At 40.5% G+C, this 21,248-nt stretch overlaps 1 protein-coding gene across 4 annotated transcripts in view; it reads right to left on the reverse strand.

Annotated features, from left to right (window-relative positions):
* Positions 1–21,248, reverse strand: part of MACROH2A1 (macroH2A.1 histone) — a 99,477-nt gene that overhangs the window by 34,328 nt on the left and 43,901 nt on the right. The gene's annotated exons all lie outside the window — the stretch shown is intronic.

The raw sequence follows: 21,248 nt of genomic DNA on the forward strand, positions 1-21,248 counted from the left end.
AGGTGGAGATGGGTCTTTCTGGCAATACTATGGGCTGAGTCACAGGAGTGTTGAATAGAAAGCCCATTGCACAGCCTCTTTATTTTGGAGTTCAAGAAACTGAGGTTTATAGAGGGGAAGGGACCAGATGAAGTTGAAGGTCACTCAGTAAGTGGCAGAGCTAAGATTTGAAACCAGGCTCCTCTGTCCCATTTCCCAAGAGAGGGCTGGTTACAGTAAGCATTCCAGGTGTTACAAGGACTACCTTGGGCAGTCTGGCCTGAGACTGTACTATGCATCTGGAGCAAAAGGTCAGGGCTATGAGGTTTTCAAGGAGAGGATGGCATATTGTAATTGCTTGACAAATTTTTGCTAACTAAATCAATTTTGAATGCCTACACATTTGGATTTAAAACTAGAAGGGTAGACATGAGCCTGACTTACAGTTGGTGCTAAATTAGAGTTTTTAAACTGCCCTTCAGGGCAGTTTCACAACACAAGATGAATCTCCCACAGCAGCAAAGCTGTTGGCAATTAGAAGTGTCCTTGGGCAAGAGATTTTTTTCTCATTGGCAAAACAGTTCTCTGGATAACCTATCAACCTCAACACCATCTCCTTATCCTTAATGAGGAGTGCAGACTGTCCCAGAACAAATCCTATACTCTACCAATTCTGCAATTTTGTTCAAGCCATGCCCCTCCTGTGAAGTCCTTCCAGCCCATCATTCTGGGCCTAATTCAAGTCTGACCTTTTTTGTGGTGCTAGAGAGTTTCCAGTAATTTGCATCATACTGTCAACATAAGATTTCTCAAGCAAAGTCAGAACTTACAATCATTACAGTATAAATAGGGGAAAAAAATCCTAGCTACATAAAAACGGTATCTTTAGAGGGCCTCCAAGGAAGATAGCAGATTAGGGAGCTAACGAACACACTCCTCCTACAAGAACAGTTACAGGCAAAAACTGTCTGAATCAACACTCCTGGAGCTCCAGAGATAGGGGAGCATTGTACAGCATCCAGAAAAGGGCAGGAGGGGAGACTGAGAAGCTGCAGCAAAATATGAATGAATTGCCCCTGCAGCAGTGGCTAACACCCATCTCCATCCTCGAGGCTTGCTTTGGGTATAGCCTGGGGCTAGGTGCCCCAGGCAGAGGGGGGCATAAAGGTCTTCCTCCCCAGGAACAGTGCAGGGACATAACTGAGTACTGACATGGTTTCGGATTGGTCAGCTTGATCTTCTGGGTCCCAGCTCTGAATTATAGTTGTAGCCCACCCAGAACAGGGATCCACATGGCCATTCTTTCAACACTGCCCAGTGAAAGCTGAAAAAATACTCTTCCCCTAGGGCTGCAGATAAAGGTTTGACAAAGGGCACCATCTTCTGGACAGACCAGGAAAGTGCAGCTTAGGGGAGGTGAAAGGGAAAAAACAAAAAGGTTTTTTTGAGTCTTTCCTGACCCTCCTACAGGGCCCTTTGCAACTGACTGGGCCTCCTTCATGGGTCCCTGGCCCTGTTCTGATAAGTTAAACAGAGGCAATTATAAAAATCTATAATAAGTTGAACTAAGTGTCAAAGAAAAGCCTTAACACAAAATCAATTAATAATAAAAACTTAGGCAAGAGAGAGAAATGGACTATCAGCATAAACACATGGAGATAATCAGATGCCTAGAGATCAGCAAAAAATTACAAGCCATACTAAGAAACAGGAAGATATGGCCCAATCAGAGTAACTAATTAAAAATCTGGAGGAAAGAGAATTTGGGACAAAGAATCAGTTGCTCAAACTGATCTCCTAAATCAACTCAAGGAGATGAAGGAAAATATGGCTAAAGAGCTAAAGGATATTAGGAAAATATGGATGCACATAAAGAAGAATTTAAAAGCATGCAAAGAAAAATAGCAGAACTCATATGAATGAAAGGCACAAAGATGAGATTAAAAGTACACTAGAGACATACAACAGCAGATCTGAGCAGGCACAAGAAAGGATCAATGTATGAAAAGACGGGATATCCAAAACCTTTCAGACAGAAGAGAGAGTAAAAAGAATGGAAAAAAATTGGACAGGACCTCAGGGACTTGAATGATAGCATGAAGCACACAAACATACATGTCATGCAATCACAAAAGGAGACAATATGGGAAAAGGGGTAGAAAGAATATTTGAGGAAATAATGGCCAAAAATTTCCCACATCTTACAAAAGACATAAATCTATACATCCAAAAAGCATAACGTACTCCAACAGAATAAATCCTAATAGACCTGCACTGAGGCACATACTACTCAGAATGTCAAATGTCAAAGATAGAGAATTCTGAAAGCAGCAAGAAAAAAGCGATTTATCACATATAAGAGATGCTCAATGAGACTAAATGCAGATTTCTCATCAGAAACTATAGAAGTGACAAGGCAGTATAATGATATATTTAAGGTACTAAAAGAAAGAGCTGCAAGCCAAAAATTCTTAACTGGCAAAACAGTCCTTCAAAAATGAGGGAGAGTTTACAATAGTCACAGATAAACAGAAACTAAGAGAGTTCCTTAACAAGAGACCTGCCCTACAAGAAAAAAATAAAGGGAGTTCTACAAGCTGAAAGGAAAAGACAGGAGACAGAGGCTAGGAGGAAAGTATAGAAATGAAGATTATCAGTAAGAGTAACAAAAAAGGTAAAAATAAAGACAAAAATAAGATATGACATACAACAACCAAAGAATAAAATGGCTGAAGCACTGCTTAACAGTAATAACACTGAATGTTAATGGGTCGAACTCCCTGATTAAAAGACTTAGACTAGCTGAATTTAAAATATGATCCATTTCTATCAGCCTACTAGAGACTCATCTTAAGACATAACAACACAAAAAGGTTGAAAGTGAAAGGCTTGAAAACAATAGTCCATGAAAACAGTAATAAAAAAAGAGCCAGGGCAGCTATACCAATTACGGACAAAATAGACTTTAAATGGAAAGCTGTTATAAAAGACAAAGAATGGCATCACATATTAATAAAAGGGGTAATTCACCAAGAACAAAAATATAAATATGTATGAACCTAACCACGGTAGCTCCAAAGTAGATAATGCAAAACTGCAGGGAGAAATAAACATATCTACAATAATAGCTAGAAACTTCAATAAACCACTCTCATCAACAGATAGAACATTAGACAGAGGATCAATAAAGAAAATAGAGAACTTGAATAATATGATAAATGAATTAGAGCTAACAGACAATGCAAAACATTGTAACCCAAGACAGCAGGAAATACATTCTTCTCTAGTGCTCATGGATCACTCTCCAGGATAAATCCCATGTTAGGTCACAAAACAGGTCTCAATAATTTTTTTTTAACATTGAGAATTAATTTATTTCTTTGTAAAAAAGTTATCAAGAGTAGTTTTAACAGTGCTTACTTTCTCGTCATGTAACTTATGATAAGGAGCAACCATCTTTTCTATGGTGTGGCAGGCTGTCATACTCCTAAGTTTGGATGAGCACCCAAAATCTTATCATTTGCACTTTCAGTGTCATCAAGTTCCTTTAACATGAAGCTTCTTGCCAGAATCACTTCCTCTGAGACATCTTCATCCTTTTCATCACAACCACTTTCCTCATTTATGTCGATTAATCACCTTCATGAAGTTCCTCTGGCTGCATATCTAAAGTCTCTTTAACTGCAGCAGCGTCAACATTCCCACAGTCAGCTATATCTTCTATAATTCCATTTCCATTCCATTTGATTCCTGCAAAAAAATTTGTATAGTACTACCTTGCACTACTGTGTAAAACAAGGACTAACTGGAATTCTTGGAATCTGGGGGTAAACTTCATCACAGCATCTTTATCTGAACCAACAGCTTCACCAGGTAGTTTAATGCTGACTTCTGAAACAATGAAACCAGCCTCTACTGACAGTAAATGTTCTTTTTCAGTCTTCTTATAATAAAACATTTTCTTTCAAAGTAGCAACTAACTTCAATGCTTTGACCTGAATGCTAGTCAGACTGATGGGGATTTGTTTTTTACTACAGTCTTTAATCCAAAGTTGAAATAAATGCTCCATTTCAACCAAGAAGCTTCCTGTTCCTAGTTTAATTTATGCTAGAAGATGTTAAAGTTACTTTACCTTTTTTTCTGTATTTATCAGACTTTTTCAATATGGTTCATACTGTAGCTTAATGCAGGCCTAGGTCTCTTCCTGTTTTGGCTTTGCTGTCACCATTTTCAACTCTTCTAATCACATACAATTTCACTTCCAGCATTATTATTTTGCATTTCTTCACTGCCCCATCATCTTTGTTGACCAATTTCCTCTTTCTTTATCCATTTTTGTAAAATGTCGCATGGGTTTATCACTGGGAGACAATGAGGCTACACACTTTCCTGTTTGTACATGAACTGGGTAACAGATGCTCAGTGACCAAAGCAGACTTTGAAAGAATTATTTGATTCATGATGCACATTTGTTATTTGCATATTGATTTATGGACAAAAGAGCTAGCAGCAAAGTCTGTATTTTATGCAACTGTTCATAGCACTGTGGTAACTGAAATTTTGACTGCATTTTTGGCAGACTGGTGTTATTTAACTTAACCGCAGCAACTGATGTTCACACATATCAGAACCATGCAAAGCAAGGACTACCTTATTAAATAAATCTTCAAATTCTTGGCCAGATAAATCTGACAAATGATAGTTTTCTAAGAAAAACACCCTTCAATTTTATTCCTTCACTTAAGAAAGGCCGATGAAGTTCAAGGTCTCTCTCAACTGGAAAGGCACACAGCACATGGTGACCTCTGCTAGCTTTCTCTCCAGGCTTTCTGTTTCATGAAGCTCTCCTAGGGGCGTTTTCCTTCTTCTTCTCCAAAGGTCTCTGGCTGCATGGTTCTTGTGGTTCTCTGGACTCTGCCTCAATAAATTTTAAAAGACTGAAATTATACACAGAACATTCTCTGATAGTAATAGAATAAAGCTGGAAATCAATAACAGGCAGAGAACTGGAAAATTCAGAAATATATGGAGGTTAAACAACACACTCTTAATCAGTGGGTCAAAGAAAGAAATTATAAGGTAAATCAATAAATGTCTAGAGACAAATGAAAATGAGAACACAACATATCAGAACATGGGAAGAAGCAAATTATAGCCCTAAATGCCTGCATTAAAAAGGAAGACAGAACTAAAGTCAAAGACCTAACTGCACACCTAGAGGAAATAGGAAAAGAACAGTGAACTAATCCTAGAGCAAGAAGGAAAGAAGTAACAATGATTAGAACCGAAATAAATTGAGAACAAAAAGAAGGAGAAGCAAACAATAGAGAGAATCAATGTAATCTTCCAAACAAGAAAGGCCCAGGACCAGATGACTTCACAAGAGAATTTACCAAGCATTTCAAGAATGAATACCGATCTGCTCAAACTCTTCCAAAAAATTGAAGAGGGAACACTACCTAACTCATTCTCTGAAGCCAACATCATTCTAATACCAAAGCCTGATAAGGACAAGAAAAGAAAACTATAGACCAATCTGTCTCATGAATATAGATGTAAAAATCCTTAACAAAACACCTACAAATTGAATCTACATTAAAAGAATTATACACCATGCCCAAGTGGGTTTTATTCCAGGTATGAAAGGGTGGTTCAACAAAAGAAAATCAATTAATGTAATACACCACATTGACAAATCAAAAGGGAAAAACCACATGATCATCTTGATTGATGCAGAAATGGCATTTAACAAAATCCAGCATCCTACTTGATAAAAACACTTCAAAAGACAGGAATAGAAGGAAACTTTCTCAATAAGATAAAGGGCATAAATGAAAAACAACAGCTAACATCGTACTCAATGGAGAAAGACTGAAAGCTTTCTCACTGAGATCTGGAACAAGGTAAGGATGCCCATTGTCTCCACTGTTACTCAACACTGTGCTGGAAGTTCTAGCCAGAGTAGTTAGGCAAGTAAAAGAAATGTAATGAAAGGCATCAAAATTGGAAAGGAAGATGTGAAACTTTGACCATTTGCAGGTGACATGATCATTTATATACCCAGAAAGTTCTGAAAAATCTGCACTAAAGCTACTAGAGCTAATAAATGAGCTCAACAAAGTGGTGGGATACAAGATCAACATGCAGAAATCAGCAGTGTTTCCGTATGTTAGTAATAAGCAATTTGAAGAGGAAATCAGGAAAAAAAAATTCATTTACAGTAGCAACTAAAAGAATCAAATACTTAGGAATAAACTTAACCAAGGATGTAAAAGATCTGTATTCAGAAAGCTACAGAACATTGCTAAAAAGAAATCAAAGAATATCTAAATAAGTGAAAGGGCATTTTGTGTTCCTGAATGGAAAACTAAATATCATTAAGATATCATTAAGATACTCAAACTGATTAATAGATTCAATACAATACTAATCAAAATTCCAACAGCCTACTTTGCAGAATTGGTAAAGCTAATTATCAAATTTATTTGGAAGGGTAAGGAGCCTGAACAGCTAAAAACATCTTGAAAACAGAAGAATGAAATCGGAGGACTCAAACGTCCTGAATTCAAAGCCTATCTCAAAGCTAAAGTGGTCAAAACAGCATGGTACAGGTCAATAAACACACTGACCAATGGATTCGTACTGGGAGTTCAGAAATAGTCCCTCACATCTATGGTCAATTGATTTTTGACTAGGCTGCCAAAATGGGACAGAGCAGTCTCTACAGTAAATGGTGCTGGGAGAACTGGATATCCTTATCCAAAAGAATGGAAGAGGACCCCTATCTCACAGCATATACAAAAATTAATTCAAGATGGATTAAAAGCCTCAAGATAAAAGCCAGTACCATAAAATTCCTAGAAGAATATTTAAGGATGCATCTTCAAGATCTTGTGATAGGAGGTAGTTTCTTAGACCCTATAACCAAAGCACAAGCAGTAAAAGAAAAATAGAAAATGGGAAGACCTTGAAACTGACTATATAAAGAAATCCTACAACTCAACAATAAAAAGAAAACCCAATTTAAAATGGGCAAAAGACTCAAATAGTCTTTTCCAAAGAAGAAATACAAATGGCTAAAAAGCACATGAAAAGATGCTCAACATCTTTTAGGGAAGTGCAAATTAAAACCATAGGTATCATTTCACACCTACTAGTACGCACTATTAAAAAAAAAAAAACAGAAAACTACAAGTGTTGGAGAGGATGTGGAAAAATAAGAATTCTTTCATTTTTGGTGGGAATGTAAAATGGTGCAACTGCTATAGAAGACAGCTTAGTTTGGCAGTTCCTCTGGAAGCTAAATATAGAATCTGCTACTAAGTATATATCCTGAAGAACTGAAAGCAAGGACTTGGACAGATACTTGCATACCCATGGTCACAACAGCATTATACACAATTGCAAAAGATGGGAGCAATTCAAGTATCCATCAAATGATGAACAGATAAACAAAATGTGGTATATACATACAATGGAATTATATGGTTGTAAGAAGGAATGAAATACTGATGCATGCAATAACATGGATGAACTTTAAGGACATTTTGAGTGAAATAAGCCAGACACAAAAGGACAAATATGGTATGATCTCACTAATATGAACTAATTATAATGAGCAAACTCATTAACTTAATATCGAGAATACAGTTTACCAGGAGATGGAATGAGAGTAAAGAATGGGGATCTAATACTTAATTTGTGTGGAATTTTTAATAAGGTTGATTGTAAATGTTTGGAAATGGACAGAGGTGATGGTAACACATTATCGTGAGTATAATTAACAACAATGAATTATGCTGTGGTTGAAAGAGGAAGTTTATCGTTGTGTATGTCATTAGAGGGAAAGCTTGGGGATTAAACATGGGACTATATAAAAAAGTGAACCCTGTTGTGGACAATGAATATGGTTAATAGTACAAACAGAAGAATGTTTTCCACGAACTAGAACAATTGTATGTCTCTATTACAAGGTGTTAATAATAGGGTGGCTATTACAAGGTGCTAATAATAGAGTGGTATATGGGAAAAAAATACACCTAATGAAAACTATGGAGTACAGCTAAAAGTAATATTTCAATATTCTGTCATCAACTGTAACAAAGGTACCACACCAAGGCTAAGTATTAATAATAAGGGGGCATAAGGGGTAGGGGGTTTTGCTTTTTGGAGTAAAGAAAATCTTTTAAAATCAATTGTGATGATGAATACACAACTCTGTGATAATAATGAGAGCCATTTATTGTACACTTTAGATGAATAGTATCGTGTGTGAATAAAACTGCTTTTTAAAAAAATCATATCTTTAAAACTGCCAATATATCCTGGTATAAATACGTAAGAGGTACTAATAGTTGAACCAATGCAAAACTGATATGTATGTATGCTGAAAAGATTTATCATGCCTAGCTATTCTTGTAAACTCTCATATTGGCAACAGGAAAATCAGTCACACCTGAAACAAAGGTTTACCCTCCCTTGGGCACCTCCCCCAAAATTCAGTACAGGAATTCATTTACTTAATAATCACCACACCAATGGCCTTGCTCTCACCATGTCCCCAGCCCAGTAGGCAAACCACAGCAGGCTGCACATGCCAGTGCTGCAGAGAACGCACAAGGCCTTCACCTTGGATTGACGCGAGAATCCCCGAGTTAGGTGGAGAGGAAGGGACAATAAATGGTACCTCAAGGGAAGATAGGGGGGCTCACATTTCCCACCCTCACCTGCTAGTCTCAACAGGGCTGTCCCCCAAAGAGCTCAGTACAGTTTAATTTGCCAATGGTGGGGGGATGGCCCATGTAACAGCTTCACCAAAGTGTCTCTATGATTGATGAGATCATGGCAGTGTTCCAGTGCCTAGGTGAGACAGACCCACCTTAGCCAAACAGAAAAGGAGGCTTCAGATGCCCAAATCATCTTAGGCCCGGGGTGCCATGGATGCAGAAATGCCTGCCTGAGATAATTCAAAAGTACTAGAAAACCTCTTTTGTTGCTCAGATGTGGCCTCTCTCTAAGCCAACTCTGCAAGTGAAATCATTATCCTCCCTCCTACGTGGGAGCAATGTGGGACATGACTATCAGGGAAGAGCCTGGCAATGGCACTGTGGGATTGATAATGCCTTTCTGACCAAATCGGGGAAAAGAAATGTAACAAAATAAGGTATCGGTGGCTAAGAGAGTTCAAGTAGAATTGAGAGGATATTCTGGAAGCACTCTTATGCAAACTTCAGCTAGATATTGCTAATTACCATGATTTGCCAAACCCCAATCAACACCATTCCTGTTAACCCTAAAGAACACTCTAAGGGCTCTGAAATTCTACAAAAGTTTCATGCACTAAGACTACCTTCCAGAAACCTACAACCTCCAGATGGTAGGCTAGATAAGTCCTGAAACTCAGAGGGGCCAGCCTCTCTGAGAACATCAACTAGTTCCATCCCCCTGTCGCATTTTATCAACAGCCCTTTCCAACATGAAAAAGGGCATAACCCAAATACTCCCCTAAAGATTCAGAGAAAGCTCAAAGGAGAAAGAGGAGTTATAACAGAAAAAATAGGATTTAACAAATGAATATGACTGCTGAAACATTATATCGATATTTCTTTTAGTCTCCAGTGTCTTGGAGCAACTAGAAGGAAAACCTTGAAATTGTGGAACTGTAACTCATACCAAACTCTCAAATCTGTTCTATAATTACTTGTTATAATGCACATCAAAACTTATACTTTTACCTGTTCCTCAGAGAGAATATCTATCCTCTATCAATGGTGTCCTCGTCTGCTAAGTGCTAAGCCCATCCCTTTGGCAAAAACATCATTTGAAATGACAATTTTCTAATGTCCACTCAGGAAAGTCAATGTGCCCTGTTTCTTCTTCCTGTCCAGAGTGTTAGTGGGTTTGGTTTCTTCCCCAAGAGACAACACAACGGCTACTGGTAGTGAGAAAAGAGGGGAGGGGTGTCTTTATTTTCTGCAGAGCTCCCTGAACTTCTTTTGTGAAGTTGGTGATGGGAAAATGGTGATGATGGGTACAGAAATGTGGGGGTGGGAGGTCACTAGAACTCTGGGTGTATCTGGGCTCCTGATTTGAGTCAGGGGCAGGTAGTGTGTAAAACCAGGAAATTAAGCAATGGAGTGGTGCCCTGTAAGTTAGCAACCATGGCTCAGAAATCTGAAGACCAATTTTCTAGGACCTACAGGGAATTCTCCCTGGTTTCCAAAAGCTTTTTCCTCCCTGCTCTCTCCCTTTGTGGCTGAAACTTCAATAGCCTCAGTTTCTACACCCGGAAAATTTCAAAGACTGTTCTCACTTATTGCTAATTCAGCTTGGATTCAGGGATATCAAACTGGACCCACCTGGAAGTGACAATGAGTACTGAGTGAATGCAGAGTGGTAGAGGGAGGTGTGTGGACAGAGATGGGGAGCGTTCAGGTTCCTGGGGAAGACCTGGGCAGGGGTGTCATATCACTGCCTTCTTCACCAAATGCCAGAAAATCCAGGACTCCTTTTTTTACAAACCACCCCCCCCCCAACACCAGCTCATCCATTCAAGATAACTGGCCCTCCCACACCCCTATCGCCAAGAGTGGACTCTCAGCCCTGTGATGAGGGAGAGGAGGAAGCTGTGCCAAGTAGGGAAAACAAAGAGGGGCATAGATTCACACTCTACCTAGTTGAGCAAGTGTTATCTTCTGTTTACTCTTGCATTTTTCCAGATGGACAGTTACCATAGTAACTTCATTGTCAAGGGACATACGAGACAAAGCACCTCGAAGATATACCTTTCATGAGAAGCATGTTCCACCCCTGCCTCTCCTCTGCACTGCAGCAGGCAGAGAGCTGGGGGCATTTTACAACAGCCAAGAAAGATGGAGGACTCACTCTGACTGCTAACAAAAGCAGCAATCCAGAGTACAAACCCAACCCTTGCTCAGTATTCAGTAATATCCACACTTTCATCCTCAGTCCAGTTATAGAAACAATTGTCATAAAAAGTTTTCCTGGATAAGAGAGGGCTGCCTGCTGCAGCAGGAGAGGAGAGGTGCAAAATGTCAGCAGTCTGACAAGGTGGAACAGTTCTCATCTGTTCCCTAGGGCATGTTCAAGGGAGGACAAGAGGGTAGCTACTGAGGACTTGAGTCAGGAAAGGCAGTACCACCAAAGATTTCTTGATTAAGTTTTCTTCTGAGTGATACTCAGTTTGCTCTGCAAATGGTATTGGGGGCAGAAAGTCAAGGCGGCTCAAGACCCAGAGCTGTACATTGATTCCTTGCTACACTACCCCATAAATACCTGGATGGGTCCCACACTCCACCACATCCACTTGTGGGTACCAGAAAGTGGCATGGCTTCCTAGGCAAAACCAGAACTAGCCTCTGCCTCAACTTGAATGGAACCCACTCCTTCCTGCAAGTGGTGGGGTGTCCTGAATTCAATTTGTTTTCTTATTTTGGAAGGATCTGTGCATCTCTGAACTTTTTGTCCTATGGCTGGTTTAAGAGAAGAGAAATTCTGAGGAGAACCAGAAAAGCACCAGGTATACAGATACAAATCTTCTCATGGTTTCCAGAGCTCAACTCTGGATACTCCCTTGGAGGGAATTTTCAGGAGCCATGGCCTGGAGGTTGTAATCAAAACAAATGGAATCCATAAGAAACCACAGGAGGAAACTGGGAAAAGTGCAATTAGTAGGAGGAAAAACAGGGCCCTTTACGGGGTTCTCCACCCCATCAAGCCAAGTCTTCTTGGCCAATGACAGTCTGATTTCTGTTACCAATAACAAACATTGGACTGGCTTGGGGCTCAAAGTACTGGAGATCAGCTCTGGAGAGGGCTGTAAGTGTGGTAAGAGTCCCCAATTAGAAAAGTTGTAAAAGGGACAAGCTGCTTGATGAGCAACACTGGCCAGCTCATTAGTTATTTTTTTTACTTTAAGATCTAATTTGCAAAACACCCAAGCACCTCTGGCTCCCTCGCCTGGCTGAGGCCAGTCTCTGGCATCTGGTGCATTGCTAGTTTCACCATTTATAGTATCCTGAGCAGCAATAGATCTCCATTCTTTCCCCTCAGGGCACCCAAGTGCTGCAAATGCACCCCTAGGCCTAATGTTCTCCAGCCTCACTGAAAATGATCGTTTTAAGGCCACTTGACAAAATTCCCACAGCCTTGAATAACACATTATTTGGCAACCTTTTCGGCTACGGACCAGCTGTTTGAACGTGAATACCTTTGACAGGTCTACTTTCCAAGTTCGCCCAGAGACCAAAGGCTTAGGGTCTTTTTTTTTCAAACGTCTTGAACTAAACCATATCTGTTGTATTGAAGCGTTTTGTCTATCTTCCTTTAGGGAGATGAAGTCATGGTTTGCAGAATTAGACTCTTAACAGCTAACAGGTGATGTGTTGAGGCTGCGCCAAACTCTAAACACAAGCCTTGCAATAGGAAAGAGTCAGGGGCTTTTACAGAGCTGTTTGAAGCGTCTCATCTAACAAAAGAAATACTGAAAATAACAACCAGAAATCAAAGAAAAGCAAATGTTCATATAATCCCAAGGAGAAAACAGATATTTGCTACAAAGCCAACAACATGACAAGGAATCTGTTTATTGTATTTCTTTCAATTCATCATCCTTCCATCAGCAGTTCATTGAGTTCAGAACTGTTTTACACCATTCCAGAAGGCCTTAACCCAATCAACCCCAATTGGACGGTGACTGCTAAGAGTTTCCTGCATCCCAACCATGCCACAGTCTCCTCCAATTCCTCTGGAGGACCCAGCCATATCCCAGAATCCACTTTCCTACATCCCACCTTTTCAGGAGATGAGTGGCAGGGTCTGAAGCCTGCTGAGCCGTCAGCTCAGAGCTCCAGGGCCTAACTCTTCGGCCAGAGCAAAGCTCTCCAGTTTGCCTGTCCCAGGAGCTTCAAAGAAAATCAGGATTCTACAGAGAAAATAAAACCTACAACAGTAATTGAAGATGGTTATCACTGAAATGAGTCAGTCCGTTGATTCTCTTTAGATGGTTTTAAGTCTGGCACAAACGCTTCCATTTTATGTTAAACTCACATCACAGACCTTTCCTAAGGGCCCATGAGCCAGGAGGGCTCAGAAGGTATCATCTGGTCTAGTCTCCTGCCTTCCCCACAAAGTCTCCCAATAAGATATTTGGGAATCTCTAAAGTAGGCTCTATTGGCTGCTAATTGTTTTTCATATTTCAAAGTAATTTTACATTAAGAAGGAGATGGTATAATATTAGACAAACAATACCTCCATCTAACCTACCAGCTGAGCCCAGTGCCTATGTACCTTCCTGGTCAGGAAAGCCTTCCTTTACCTTGTCCAAATCCCAGGTGCTTCTGTTAAAGCTCATGTCCTCTGTCTGTTTTCAGTATAGGTACTGTGGTTAGAAAGCTGTGGTGTGAGGTCACAGAGCCTGGGTTTGAGTACCAGCTACTGCACTGAGCTGTGAAACTTGATCAAGATACATGTAGGTCTTAGTTTTCCACTCTATAAAAGGGGGATGATAACTGAGATTACCTCATAAACTTCTGAGGATTAAATGAGTTACCAAGTAACATGCTTAGTCCAGCTGGCACTTGGTAAATGTAAGTTACCATCATGGAGGCTACAACCCACACCCTTTATTTAAGAAGTGAAGCAGGTTTGATTTCTAGGAGACTAAAGCTATAGTTTGTTTTCCTCAATTTCCTCTATCTAAACAACTAAATGAATGGATGCATGGATGGATGTGTATGAGAGCCAAGAGGAGGAAGAGAAAAGCAACAGAAAACCTGGTGTTTCCTCCCCTGATGGTTTACTCTTTGCTGTTACACTTAACAGTTTGCATATGTTTGAAAAATGCACTTGAACCTGATTAACCTTGGTGCTGCCAGAGCTGCCTTGATGGAACACAGCACCCAGGGCGGCCCCACAGGCAGACTCTACCTTGAGATGGGGGTCTTGGGTTTTTGTCTGACCCCAGCAGGGTGTGCCATGGCAGGGGAGGGACCAGAGCGGCCAGCTGCAAAGGCAGCAGAGGTCAAGGCCCTAGGAAGGAAGAAGGAAAGCCCAGAGAAACCTATTCTGACCCAAGGCCTATACTGGCTGCCCTCCCAATCACTTGCTTTCAAGGACTCTCAATTAATTTACAAAGAAATGGTTAATATGTATGTTTATTTTGATATGGAAAAGCAGCGACATTTGTTTTTAATTCATCTCAGAGAGAGATGAACAATCAGGGACGTCTGTTGAAATGAAATGATTTGAAGAGCATAATGTAAAGAGGAAACTCATTTAAAAGAGCGCTGACATGGTACCATTTCCCAGATGGACTTTTGAGGGGGAAAAAACAAGGAGCAGAACAGTGTGTATGGTGGGATGCCATTGTGTGGATGGGAGTGGTGATCCCTGCCTACACCTGTATCTGATGAGATGTGGAAACAGCATTTGCGTCCTGGGAATGGAACTGGACACTACATCAAAGGGAGATACTTTCTCTACCCTCTTTTGTGCTATATGAATTTACATTGTGCACATATTACCTTTTCAAAATGTAAAAAGTGAAGTAAAAATGCAGAGGAAATGAGAAGAGGTGACTATGTTATATGCCACCCCAACTGGCCTTTGTACCTTTATGCCACAAGCATCCTCCTACCCTCAATCTGTCCAGTCCACTCTAACCTGCTTCTCGCAAAAGAAGCTCCGAGCATATGAAAACTTTTTATAGATTCTCTTTTTGTGGCTGATTGTTTTAGAGCAATAAGACTGTGACAAAGGAAGAGCACCTCCACCCCCACCCCGAGAGAAACTATCCATGGAGGGCATCTCTACTTTCTAAGCCCCAGCCCTGTATGCCTAAATGCATCACTGATGCTGTAGGTCACTTGTCTAAGGATTTGCCTAAGCTCTGAATCCAGGATTCTATCTCCTGATTAGCTGAGGCCTTCCTGCCCTTCAGCCCTTCCTCAACCTTCCTGTTCCCTGAGACCTGCTGTGGCTCCTCTGGCACCTTGGCCATCTGGGTACTTTTCCTCAGGACCTCACTTGTTCTGCTACTGCTATGGCCAGCCCCTGACACTGATGGACTGCCCTTCCCTATGCCCAGCACAAACCATGTCAACTACCATCATTGTCCTGTGCTCACACTCGTCTCCTGGCCTGACTGCTTTTGACCTTCCTCAGCCCTGTCCATGTCTACCTGTCCTTCAAGGTCCATGCCCTGACCTCCCTGCCTACCTCAGGACAAAGCAATGACTCTGGCCTTTGCAGTTCCACACCATGCCCCCTTTGGCAATCCCTGTGACTGCTTCAGAGCCTGCCCCACTCTCTGGGGTCCATGTCTGTCTCCTCAGCCAGGCTGCAGCTTCACTGAGGATGTCTGTCTCCTCAGCCAGGCTGCAGCTTCACTGAGGATGGGATACACCAGGTATTCTTGAGATGTCCACTGGCTGATTCAAAACTAAATGGAAATGCATAGTGGACCAAAGCACCCCTTATACACGCAGACACAAACATGCACACACACAACCTCTCTCACTTTTCTCTCTCTCTCTCTCTCCAAAACCAGCATTACAAGAAGCCACAATCAATCTGGACTTGTGACTGTCAGGGCCTGAGGTGTGAGAGAGCAAGAGAAATCTGCTACTCAAGTTTAAGTATCTTTACTTTCTGAATGAGATATACTGACTTTTAGTAGTTAATATCCAGATTTACAAAAGCAACAGATAAACCAAATAAATACCGCAAGTAGCAATTACCACAAGAAGCACTAATCAGGGTATCGATGGCAAGGAAAGCTCATAGATTAGCCACTGCCAGAGTTCCTGGATTTCTAAATAGCTCCCACAGCTCTGCAGACATGAAACTGTGAACCATGGCAGGCAACAGGTCTTGCATAAAGGTCCAGATTGTCACCCTGTAGACAGATGGGAGTTTCAGAGAGTTCACCTCCCAGACTTTCTCTTTGCCTACACCTCCAACCCCAAACAGGTCACCTCAACATCAGACACCATCACAAACCTCTAAAGAAACCAGCCCTGGGGACTGCGGAACACATAAATCTAGCCACTAGATGGAAGACATACTGGCCTAAAAAAGGAGGTATGGTGGGAAAAGGAAGGAAGAGAGGGAAGAAGGGAAGATGGGAGCCAGGATCAGAGCTGTAGGTTGCACTGTGCAGCCTGACAAATTCGAGGAGGGTTTATGTCTTCTTCTTGGAAACCAGTACTGGGAGGCTTGGGGGGGGGGGGCAGAAAGAGGCAGACACAGAGAGGCAGAGGGAGATTGACTGTGATTAATATCCTTTTGGTCTGACGTCTTGCTAGAACTTATTTATCGCTCTAAGGAGTGGCTTTTTGCTTTCATGGTATTTTACTCTGGGTTGACTAGACATAGAAGCCCTCAGGCAGGGGAAAGAAAGCAGGAATGTAAATATGTTTTACTAGTTGATATTTTAATGGGAAGATATCAAGAGAGGAGGAATTTGTAGAATTTCCTTTCTCTTCAGTAAGCAACTTGTTCTCTTAGAAGTCATTCTCGATGGTCATCCACAGAGGGCCCTGGGATACCTCTCACAGCCCTCCTGGGGTGCTGCCACCTTTAGTCTCTTGGGCATCTCCTGGCTTCATCTGCTTCATATGGCTGAGTCATCCTCAATGACTTTTGTGGAGAAATGAGAGACCAGCCCTTGAAACACTTCCAACACCCTCCTGTTTGCCACAAGTAGCTGCCCCACCACTCACCTCTAACCAGGTGGGTTTGGACCACAACTGGTGTTAATTTTAATTATGTCTCATTACTAAATCCAGGGATCTAGTTCAGCGCTCATCTTCCTCAATTTCTAGGCAATAACTGACATTATCCCTCCTTCTGAAACGCCGCTTCATAACACATAAATAAATGTGGCACCTGAAGAAGGTCAGGCCTGTGCTGGAAGCAGGATACACACAGTGACAGGGTGCAGGAATGACATAGCCCTGGCCCTGTGGTGGCTGACAGCCCTAAACTCTGCTCTCACCCAGGCACTTGTCCTCAGCCCTGAGTCAAGTTCCTGGCTAAGCTCATTCACACCCACTGGTGGGTCAGGCAGAGGACATCATGTTTTTCTGCTGATTCCCAGGTTCCCTTTCAGACTGCCCTGTCTCCTGGTTCTCAGTGTTGGTGAAGGGCTCCATCCCCCACAAAGGTCCACAGTGGATCCTACAGAGTTTCTCTAGCTCTCCCTCCACTCCCATTCACATGTAGTCTAAGACCTAAATTTCCTTCAACAATTATGACCTTTCACTTGAGACTTCCAAGATCTTTTTGAACATCTTCGTATTTTCAGCCAGCACAGTCTATGCTGGAAGAAGGAAGACACGCTTGCTGACCTTAAGAATCAAGAGCAGCATTTTGGGGTTTTTGTCATCTTTCCCTCCCACCACAGACACTTGCCTTTTCAGGATTCTTAAGAAACTAACCCAGCTGTCCACTGAAAAAGTCATGGATCTGATTTGCCAAACCAGCTGATAAATCCTAATGGTCTTAAGCTACCATAAAATTCACAGGACAGAAATATACATATGCTTATATCTACCATAGAGCATTTCAGAGAGATATAAGAAATACCCAACTTTAGTTACTTCTGAAGAAGAGAACTGGGAGGAGTAAGAATGACACTTACTGAAATTGAAAAATTTACCAAAAAAGTAAATGAAATCCTTAATTCCATAAATCTCATATAAAGGCAGGGACCACAGCAGTTTCAGTTATTTCCAAATTGACATGAAATTTTCCACTTGGAGGATGTTTAATCTTGGCAGTAAAATAGGTGTTCAAGTGGGTGGGTTTTAATGCCAGACACACTGTATTGAAACTTCTGTGAACAAACCACGCCCCACCCAGTCCCATGAGATTTAAAGGGACAAAGACCCCCAAAACCTTGCATCCCATTTTCCCCAGCTCAGTAAATGGCCATTCCATCATTCCAATTGTTCAAATAAAAATCCTCCTTGCTTGACTCATCTCTCTTTCTCTCATATCCCTTAGCCAATCCATCAGCAAATCCTGTTGAGTCTACTCCCACAACGTATCTAGAACATCAATCCTTCTCACTTCCTCCTCTACTACTTCCTTCATCCAAGCCTCCGTCACCTTTTGCCAGAACCATTACAAAAGCATCAGGTCTCCTGTCTCCCTGTAGTGTATTCTCAACTCAACAGCCAGATTATCCTCTTAAAACAGCTCACAACTCTCCAATGGCCCCACTGCACTTGAAGTAAAAGTCAAAGGCCGCCCATTACCATTCTGGTCTCATCTCTGACTCTTTGCCCCCTCGACTTCAACCAAACATTGGGCCACAACAGGCACACTCCCACTTTTGTACTTGTTCCATCTTCGTGGAACACTTTTCCCTGCCTGGTTTATTCCTTCATCTCCCTCTCAGCAAGGGAAGCCACATGGGAATCTCCCTTCCAAATGTACTACTTGCCACCTCAGCCTTCTGCAACCTCTCCCCTGCTTTATTTTCCACCATTTCTTTGGTCCAAACTGACATAATTTTGGTGTTTGTGCAACAGCTAGGTAGAAATTGGGCCTTTTCTGTTCAAGCCTAAATACCCAATGCCTGTCACATCTTAAGCTCAATAAAATCCATTGAAATCAACAGTAATTATTTTTTATCCTTGGCATCTTGTACTTGGTCAGGTCTTGATACTCTTTCACGAATAGGTTATTACAGAGGAACTGCTAAACAAATGAATCAAGCATTCCAGGGGTCAGGTGGTGATTATGGATGGACATGCAGGGCCAGTTTCCAAGGCACTGGCCTGGCTTCACTTATTAGAACAAACACTCAGGCAGTGATGATTATAAAACTGACATCCTATCCTAGGGGAAAGATGCCCCATGATGGGCCCAGGATCCTGGCAGGCCTTGCCTCACAGTTGGAGGTAAGATTCAGTTGGGCTGAGGGGGTGGGGGAGAGGAATGGTGGGATTAGACATCCTTAAACTCTCCCCACCAAGACTGCTGTTCAAATATAAATAAGTATTGACTCTCTGCATACATGTCCCCACCAAGACTGTTGTTCAAATATAAATAAGTAAGTATTGACTCTCTGCATACCACATGTGGCCATTATCGTTCTGATTCACTATTTTTTTTTTTTTGGCATTTCCTTTTCTAGATTTACCTTTTAATGTAAAGATAAAAAATTAACATCTTTAAAAAGATTAGATAAGAAATCAGTAACATTGACTGTCCCTTGGGAAAGGAACTGGGCAATTGTGCAAAAGAGCTGGGAGGGAAAACACATATTTCACTGTTTACCCTTTTGTATCATGTGAATTTTACCATGGGCAGATACTATGTATTAAAAAAAATTAAATTCTGCAAAAGTAAAAAGACAATTAAAGATCTACAGGTATGAGAAATTATAAATATATAACTAGACCGACAGAACAATGAAACAAAAAAGAAAATTTTACAAATGCCCTAATTATATCCAGAAATTCTGCACATGATAAAAGGTGGCATCTCAGATCACCAGGGAGAAAATGGAATATACAATTAATTGCATTGAGATAACTGGTAATGATTTGGAACAAAATTAAGTTGATCCCTATCTCATGCCATATATCAGGATAAATTCCAATGATCAAAGTAAAAATGTAAACACAAAATCATAAAAATACTAAGCAAAAATATAAGGAAATTCCTGGAAAGAGGTCGGCTTTTCCAACAATGTCTCAAAATCCAACAAAAATACACTCATAAAGTCTTCAGACATTAGAATTATTCAGATGAAGAATATAACATAACTATTTATTTAAAGAAAAAGAATTTTAAAAATGAAAAATCTGTTGAATTGGATCTCAACAAACCAATTGCAGGTAAAGAGATTCAATCAGTCATTAAAAATATTCCTACAAAGACAAGCCAAGGGCCAGATCTTCATGGGGGAATTTTATCAAAGATTCCAAAAAGAACTAACACCAATCCTGCTCAAACTCTTCCAAAAAAATTTAGGGAAAATGGAACACTGCTAAATTCATTCTATGAAGCTAACATCACTCTAATACCAAAAACAGGTAAAGATGCTGTAAGAAAGGAGAACTATAGGCCAATCTCTCTAATGAACATAGATGCAAAAATTCTCAACAAAATACTAGCAAATCAAATCCAGCAACTCAATAAAAGAATTATACACCACAACCAACTGGGATTTATACCAGGAATGCAAGAGTGGTTCAACACAAGAAAATCAATCAGTGTAATATAGCACATTAACAAATCAAAAGGGAAAAATCACATGACCATCTTAACTGATGCTGAAAAAGCATTTGACAAAATTCAACATCCTTTTCTGACAAAAACAATTCAAAATGTAGGAATCAAAGGAAACATCCTTAATATGATAAAGAGCATATATGAAAAACCAATAGCCAGCATCATACTCAATGGGGGGAAACTGAAAGCCTTCTCCCTGAGATCAGGAATAAGAAAAAGATGCCCTCTGTCACTACTATTATTCAACATTGTACTAGAAGTTATAACTAGAGCAATCAGGCAGGAAAACAAAATAAAACGTATACAAATCAGAAAGGAAAAAGTAAAACTTTCATTATTTGCAGATGACATGATAGTAGCAAAATCCTGAGAAACCTATGACAAAGTTCCTTGAGCTAATAAATTCGGGAAGTGGCGGGATTTAAGATTAATGTGCAAAAATCAGTAATGTTTCTAAACACAAGCAATGACATAACTGAGAACACAATTAAGGAAAAAATTCCATTCGACATAGCAACTAAAAGAATCAACTACCTAGGAATAAACTTAACTAGAGATGTAAAGGACCTGTACACAGAAAACTACATAAGATTGCTAAAAGAAATAAAAGAAGATCTAAATAGGTGGAAAGACATTCCATGCTCATGGATAGGAAAGTCAAATGTAGTTAAGATGCCAATTCCTCCCAAATTGATCTACAAATTCAACACAACACCAATCAAAATTGCAACAACCTACTTTGAAGTCTTGGAAAAGCTAGTTATCAAATTCATTGGGAAGGGAAAGAGACCTTGAATAGCTAAAACTATCCTAAAGAAGAAGAACGAAGTGGGAGGACTAACACTTCCTGATTTTAAAGTTATTAAAAAAAACACAATGATCAAAACAGCATGGTACTGGCACAAAGACAGAAATATTGACCAACAGAATCGAATGGGGAATGCAGAAATAAACCACCAAATCTATGGTCGATGATCTTTGACAAGGTCCCCAAAGCAA

This window comes from Tamandua tetradactyla, chromosome 20, assembly GCF_023851605.1.
Source record: "Tamandua tetradactyla isolate mTamTet1 chromosome 20, mTamTet1.pri, whole genome shotgun sequence".
Lineage (NCBI taxonomy): Eukaryota > Metazoa > Chordata > Mammalia > Pilosa > Myrmecophagidae > Tamandua > Tamandua tetradactyla.